Here is an 8,391-nt window from a genome sequence, read left to right on the forward strand (position 1 = left end):
ACTATTGAGACGCATTGGTCATAGCCTTCCCTCATTGCAGTCAAGCTGTCTGCGCTTAAAAAAAGAAAAAACTCGTTCAAACTATCCGCTTGTGAAATTAAGGTGCACAGCTATACATTGTACTGCGGTATTCCGTAAAGCACGATGTTGGAAAAGACAGATGCAGCCAATGGACTTTTTTTTACTCAGAATTAAATTATAGAATGTACCATTTTTTAAAATAGCCCATGTGATGGAAACTCAAAAACTTATTATTAAATGGAAAATTTTATTTCGAAAGGTTTCATGAAAATTAATAGCGTAACCAAATTTACATTTCATAACAAAAGGCAAAGTTAATTTTCCAAATGGCGTTTTTCATAATAACAGGCTTATTTCCCAATCATACTTATCCGAGACTTCCCATCTACTCGCCTTGTATCACTACCTCCTGTATGCCTACCTTGTGGAAACACCTGAAGCTGACAACGCGTAGGCTGCAGCCTACATGACAAAATGTATTTACACCCAGCCTAGTGTTTCTTCTCATCTACCTTAATTATATGGATTGAATGCATTGCGCTTTGCGGTAAATCGTGTTCTCACGAAAATGTACAGCTGGAAACTAATCGCACGTTCAATTCTGCACTCCTCGCACATTTGGTATTTTGTTTTTAAACATTCAATAAATAAAATAATAACTGCGGTCACGCCATCCGCACTTCTGAAAACGCCGGTCAAACTATCCGTACTTAGATTTCTTGTGCGCATATTCAATGCGGTTTACGGTAAATCGTGTTCTGATGATTTTATATAACTGAAAACTCACCCTGTGGTCACGCCATCCGCACTTCAAAAACCGTCGGTCACGCTATCTGCACTTGAAAGCTTTGTGCGCATCTACATTGCGCTTTACGGTAACACGTGTTTGACTACAATATATAGCTGAAATCTCCACGACTCGCTCGGTCAATACTCCAAATGATACCGTTTGGTTATTTGAAGCATTCAATGATTAAAATAATGACATTGAAACTCCAGTAATTATTTAGAATGCATGGCGATTAAAAAAAAATCCATAAATATCAAAGGTCGACTCGAAATGTTTTCAAAATTCCACAATAATCATGAAAACTTCAGCAAAGTATTCATTATTCAATTAAATACATGACACAAGTAGAAAAAATCCATGGGAAAAAATTTTTTCAGGAAAAACCATGCTATTCTTGAAGATCTCTAATGTTTGTTCAAAATGCTTTTATTTTAGAATAATGATTAAGTTTGATTTAAATGCTGTTTAGTACTACAATGATAATGTAAACAAGTCATAATGTTTAAAGGGTCATTTTAATGCTGTTAAAATGAATGAGTCAGCATGAGTGATTCAAACTGTGTGTCTTCAAACATATTGAGCTGCATAGTACAAGTACAAGTTTCTGATTACGGGCCAAGTAGCATGCGTCTTCATTCCATTACATTAATGGCATTTGGCAGACGCTCTTATCCAGAGCAATGTACAGTTGATTAAACTACAGCCAGATTTATACTTCTGCGTCAAGTCGACGCGGAGGCTATGGTGTAGCCTACACATAGACGCGTACCTTACGTCGTACCCTATGATGTAGCCTGGTGCACCTCCCCAGGAATGTAACTATGCGTTGCGTTGACGCGGACCATAAGAACTGTGATTGGTCTGCTTGGTAGCATTGCATTATGCATTTCCGGCTGCTCCGCCATTGATCAGTTTCAGTCGCCTTTGCTGTGTCCGAAACCAAAATCAGTCGACTTGATGCCTCGTTACCTGATTAGTAATCTGAAAGAAAGTTGTCAGAGTGAAAGTAAAGTGATTATGTGATGTGTAATAACAAGTAATTTAACTGCCTACCTCACGGAGGCTTAAAATGTTACATACGTTATTTCAGTGTGTTAAGCAATTAAAATGTTGTTTATAAAGTATAACTAAAACAAAATGTCAAGCTCGTTGTGTACTTGCACTTGTGGACAAGCTCCTTTACAGTTCTTTGTGAACTCCAGCGGTGTTTTCAGCTGCCATTAATTTAATGGAAGTAAGATCCATACAGTTAATTGCAAATTATTATGGGATATAAGGATGACGAAAACTAGCGTTTTGGCGATGTAGTTGCAAGGCGACGCAGACACCCCAATGCACAAGTATAAATGCTCTCAACGGTGTAGGGGTGTAGACTCGACGCAGAAGTATAAACCAAGCTTTAGCAGGAGACAATCCTCCCCTGGAGCAATGCAGGGTTAAGGGCCATGCTCAAGGGCCCAATGGCTGTGCATATCTTGTGGCTACAGATTCCTACACTACCCTACAGCCCACCCCACAAGGGAATTGCTTTTATTTGGTGATTGCAGGCCAGGCAGCCTGACATTGCAGAGATGGGGGATTAAGACAGCTCAGCTGTCATAGAGTGACAGAGTGAATATTAAGGTGGGTTAAGAGAGACAATGTATGACATGATTGGTTTGCTATATTGCATAAAGGCTAGGATACTTCCTACTGTTACTTTGGAATTCTCTGGTCTCTTGAAGCTTTTTGCCCGGAGCACACAGATTCATCTGTTTTATGTTTGAACTAAAGATTCTTTTTGAACTATTGACTCTTGAGTGCTTTTTCAACGTGCTGTAAATGTAACGAAAAAAGACATGCAGATGCACAAGAAATGCAGATGCAGCCACTGTAGCCAAAGCTTTGGTCATAGAAATTTTCCCGGTCTGCCAGACACATTTCACATTGTGAAATCAGTTTGCTTAATGACAGGGGTCAAACAAAAATTCTCAGCAGTTTACCATCCACAGTCAGCCGGTATAGTCGGTACATTCTCAAAAATAAAATAATCAAAGCATGCAAAGAGACAGGAACGTCATGGGTCAAGTGCCTGTCCCTAGCTCGCATGGCCATGAGAAATAGCAGGAGCAGGATAACACACTTGACACCCCATGAAATGATTATGGGGAGGGTAATGAATGTTCCAGCGACCATGCCCAGGATGGGAGAAGTAAGTTTGGAAATGTAGGAATCAGAACTTGGGGGGTATTTGAAAAACTTAAATTGGGTTGTCAATGTCATTTATTCCCAGAACAAACAGGCCCAAGGACCTCCACCAAAAGCAGAGGAAGGAGAACAGCTGGAGGTGATCCCTGGCGACTGGGTCTACGTGAAAAAATTGAAGCAGAAGTAGAAACACCCCAGACAAGTGGGACCCTATCAGGTGATACATTCCACACCCACTGCAGTTAAGGTCAAGGAAATCACACCATGGATACTGTCACAGACTGAGCCGTGACGCTTACGCAGCGCATAGCGCACAGGCAGCCATTTACCGGCATATTTAGAAGGCAAATGTTTGTACTTTATATTCCATTCAAAATGTTCGTTCAAAGCTCGTCGTCTACTTTCAAGAAATGCTCTTAAAAACATTCTCATTTATTGGTTAAAACTCTACAATTACATCACCATATTCAGTTTACTCACCACCGTACCGCCTCACACTTTACTTCCTGGTTGGGAAACCGAGGGACACTACCACTAGGGGTAAAAGTAGAGGGGTTTCCCGGGGTGATGTTGGGTCTGACTATTTTGACAGGGGTGTTTTGATATTCTTTGGTGAAATGGGGTTTGTATCTGTTTAGAAGCTATATTGGTGAAAGAAAATGGTTTTGTGCTTTTGTTTATTTTGTGTTTGTTTCTTTGAATTATTATTTTGTAGTAATGATCATGGAGTTAATTGATTTATGTTAGACAGTGGGGTTGTCCAGTAGGTGGGGCTACAGCTATCTCTAGGCTGTATTAGGCCCCATGGCCTCAGTTTTGGGGAAGAGGTGGACAAGGTAACGTGTCTGTATGAAAATTGGCTGTTGTTGCACAGGGTCTAGAGAGATATAGGCTGGTGAACTTCCATATTGATTTTGATCAGTTTTTGATTTTGCATTTTTGAGTGTTATTACACTAAATATTTGCGCATACTTTTGGAAAGGACAAATAAAAAAGTAAAATAGCTGTGGAATTTATCAGTAGATTAGCTTTGATTTGGTATTGCTTGTGAGCAATTGTAGGCCATTTAAATAGGCGTGTCAGAGCGACGCTAGCGTATATTAGACTGGCGAAAGTTGTCCTTAGTCAGTAAGTGCATCATTCTGACCAGGTGTTTAGTATCGCTGCGGGTTTCCTCTAGACGCGGTAAAGTTGATTTTTTTAAATTGCTAATTTGAACAGCAAGGGTTAGGGCTTGAGCCACGTTGTTTGTCTATTACCTGTTAATCACTTCTACTGGTTGCATACCCGTAGAGTGATTGAACATTCGTCTTAAGTAACTTAAATAGCTGTGGAATTTATCAGTAGATTAGCTTTGATTTGGTATTGCTTGTGAGCAATTGTAGGCCATTTAAATAGGCGTGTCAGAGCGACGCTAGCGTATATTAGACTGGCGAAAGTTGTCCTTAGTCAGTAAGTGCATCATTCTGACCAGGTGTTTAGTATCGCTGCGGGTTTCCTCTAGACGCGGTAAAGTTGATTTTTTTAAATTGCTAATTTGAACAGCAAGGGTTAGGGCTTGAGCCACGTTGTTTGTCTATTACCTGTTAATCACTTCTACTGGTTGCATACCCGTAGAGTGATTGAACATTCGTCTTAAGTAACTTAAATAGCTGTGGAATTCATCAGTAGATTAGCTTTGATTTGGTATTGCTTGTGAGCAATTGTAGGCCATTTAAATAGGCGTGTCAGAGCGACGCTAGCGTATATTAGACTGGCGAAAGTTGTCCTTAGTCAGTAAGTGCATCATTCTGACCAGGTGTTTAGTATCGCTGCGGGTTTCCTCTAGACGCGGTAAAGTTGATTTTTTTAAATTGCTCATTTGAACAGCAAGGGTTAGGGCTTGAGCCACGTTGTTTGTCTATTACCTGTTAATCACTTCTACTGGTTGCATACCCGTAGAGTGATTGAACATTCGTCTTAAGTAACTTAAATAGCTGTGGAATTTATCAGTAGATTAGCTTTGATTTGGTATTGCTTGTGAGCAATTGTAGGCCATTTAAATAGGCGTGTCAGTCCTCCTTCGCTGCTGATGACTTTGCTGATTTCTTCGATGAGAAGGTCACAGTCATCCGCAGATCCTTTACAACCACCACCCCCCTCACTGTGCCCCTCCCCCCCTCTAGGCCCATCCCTTCCTTTTCCACTTTCTCCCCCCTTACGGACTCTGATGTTTCTCAACTCCTGCTCTGCCACCGCCCTACAACCTGTGCCCTTGACCCTATCCCCTCTTCTCTTCTCCAAACTATCACACCTGACATTCTCCCATTTGTCACCTCCCTTGTCAACTCCTCCCTGTCTTCCGGCTGTTTTCCGGCATCCTCCAAGAGGGCCCACATCACTCCGCTGCTAAAAAAGCCTACCCTGGATCCCTCCATCATCCAGAACTACCGCCCGGTATCTCTTCTTCCTTTCCTTTCTAAAACTATAGAACGAGCTGCTTCTACTCAACTTTTTTCTTTCTTTTCTAACAACAACCTGCTAGACCCCCATCAGTCTGGCTTCAGATCGGGCCACTCGACAGAGATTGCGCTCCTCTCCGTCAGTGAGTCACTTCATGCCGCACGAGCAGCCTCCCTCTCCTCTATCCTCATTCTTCTAGATCTCTCTGCTGCCTTCGACACTGTGGATCACTCCATCCTCCTGTCTGCCCTGTCAGCAACGGGCATCTGTGGCACAGCCCTGGACTGGATTGAGTCCTACCTCTCTGGTCGCTCCTTCCAGGTTGCCTGGGCTGGTTCGGTATCGACACCTCGGCCCCTCGCCACAGGGGTTCCCCAGGGCTCAGTCCTTGGCCCGCTTCTTTTTTCTCTCTACACTCGCTCCCTTGGCCCTGTGATCACTGCACATGGGCTATCCTACCACTGCTATGCGGACGATACCCAACTCTTCGTCTCGTTCCCGCCGTCTGATACGCAGGTTTCAGCCCGTATCTCTGCTTGCCTGAGGGACATCCAGAGCTGGATGGACAACCACCATCTAAAGCTCAACCCAGGTAAAACTGAAATGATATTCATCCCTGCTAATACCTCTCCCCATCTGGATCTCTCCATTTCTCTCGGGGATACCACACTCACGCCGTCACCCAGTACAAGGAACCTCGGCGTGGTGATGGACAGCAGACTGTCCCTTTCCGAGAACATTGCGGCAGTGACCGGGTCTTGCAGGTTCTTCCTCTACAACATACGGAGAATCCGCCCCTTTCTCACCCCCTACTCGACCCAGCTCCTGGTCCAAGCGATGGTTCTGTCCCGCCTGGACTACTGCAATTCCCTCTTGGCTGGCCTCCCAGCGTCCGCCATCAGACCCCTCCAACTCATCCAGAATGCAGCAGCTCGTCTGGTCTTCAACCTTCCCAAATACTCACACGTCACCCCCCTGCTTACTTCCCTCCACTGGCTGCCTGTCATGGCTCGCATCAAATTCAAAACATTGGTGCTAGCCTTCCAAGCAGTTAAAGGGTCTTCCCCAGCTTATCTGCAAAAAATCATCAGACCCTACACCCCTGCCAGACCTCTTCGTTCAGCCTCCACAGGCCGCTTGGCACCTCCCCCTCTCAGAACCTCCACCTCACGCTCACGACTACTGTCTGTTCTGGCTCCACGGTGGTGGAACGAACTCCCTGTTGAGGTCAGAACTATAGAATCTCTCCCCACCTTCAAGCGCAAGCTGAAGACGCACCTCTTCAAGCAGCACCTCTCCCCATCCCTCCCTACCTCCCTGTGAACCTTAATTGTTGTCTCTGTGACTTCCTTTGTGTATCGGTATTTTTAGTTGGCTAGGTAAGCAGTGTTTGGATAGTTAACTTTGGTCACTTTTGCTCTTGTTTGTTTGTTTGTTTGTTCAAAAAAAAAAAAAAAAAAAAAATGGCCCTTGTCCTTATCTTTGTTGTACAGGTAGCAGTTGAAATTGTACTTACCTCTAGGGTCTTTCAGCGAACTTATCCCTGGTTATGGGTATGCACTTTGTTGTACGTCGCTCTGGATAAGAGCGTCTGCCAAATGCCAATAATGTAATGTAATGTAAAAGTGTATGTGCTATAATGCCTCACTCCACTGCTTCCCCCACCTTTCTTTTGGCCAAACCATATTCCCAGAGTGAATCATTAGGGTTAGCTTGCGCAGTGGGATATGCTGCACACAGCACTGCCCCACCCAACACCACACAACCACGTATGCTGATGTAACAGGTGAAGAATTGCCTGAGTCCGAGGTGGGATTTGAACCCCTGCCTCTCACTTGTCCAAATTATTTGTTGAACGAACGCGTTACCAGTCAGCTAAAGACAAACTCGTCTCTAGCCAAGGGCAACAACGTTCTTTTGAATTTGAGGGTTACGTCATCGGGGAGAGTTGTCGCGATAATCTGCTACCACCCTTCGCTTTCACTGCACCATCCGTGCTTACTAGCGAACTAACTGAGCTAACCATGCTACACTGACACCAGTGGGCCCATTCTTACAATGCCTTTTGGAATAGCCACTCCGTACTACCAAGCCACCAATCCCCTGTAAAAACTATTGCCCCAAAACGACCCAGAACCCTTTTTCCTGTCTGCTTCAAAGGAAGTTTAGATATGGGAACAACTACCCATTGTAAATGAACCTTAAATGCCACCAAAATGCAGGAAATGACTAACACTAATTTAACTAAAGGGACTGCTATTACACTCGACATGTATTGGCAGTGTGGGGAAAATGCTTGGAACCGCCTGCCAGTTCACTGGGGGGGAATATGTGCCCCTGTCAAACTAGTACAGTCAGTTGTCATAGTTCAAGCGAAGCTAGAGGATCTAGGAAAACATAAAATAACACATAGAAGGAGAAGACAGGTGAGCTGGGGAGCCAGGCCTTAGTCACATACCATATGACCAAAGACTTTTCAGTGGAGTAGAGATGTTCTTCTCCTCCGGTCTCAGCATACAATCCGTAGCAAATGCTAGATGGCTGCAAGTCATACGGTGGTACCTGCTTACGTTCATGAACAAAACTGTAGAAGCTCTTTCCGCTGTTAAGACTGAACTGAGGGCAAACACCATAATGACACTCCAAAATAGGAAATAGGATGGTATGAGATATGCATAACGCACATATGATAATGGGACCCTGAGCAAGGCCATAGATAAGCTCAAAGAAATTTGTGATGGGGCAGAAAAGGGAGCTGGGATCAATACAGACTGGAATCCCTTTGATTTTCTAAAAAAATGGTTTGGTAGCATGGGCCCTTGGTTAGGGAATTTAATAGCACCAGTCTTAGTGATTCTCACAATTTTATTTTGCATAATGCCTTGTTTCCTGAGCTGTTTGAAGAACATGTAACACAGGATGTTTCAAAACAATCTCATAATGTTACAGCA

Source organism: Conger conger, chromosome 7 (genome assembly GCF_963514075.1).
Source record: "Conger conger chromosome 7, fConCon1.1, whole genome shotgun sequence".
Classification (NCBI taxonomy): Eukaryota; Metazoa; Chordata; class Actinopteri; order Anguilliformes; family Congridae; genus Conger; species Conger conger.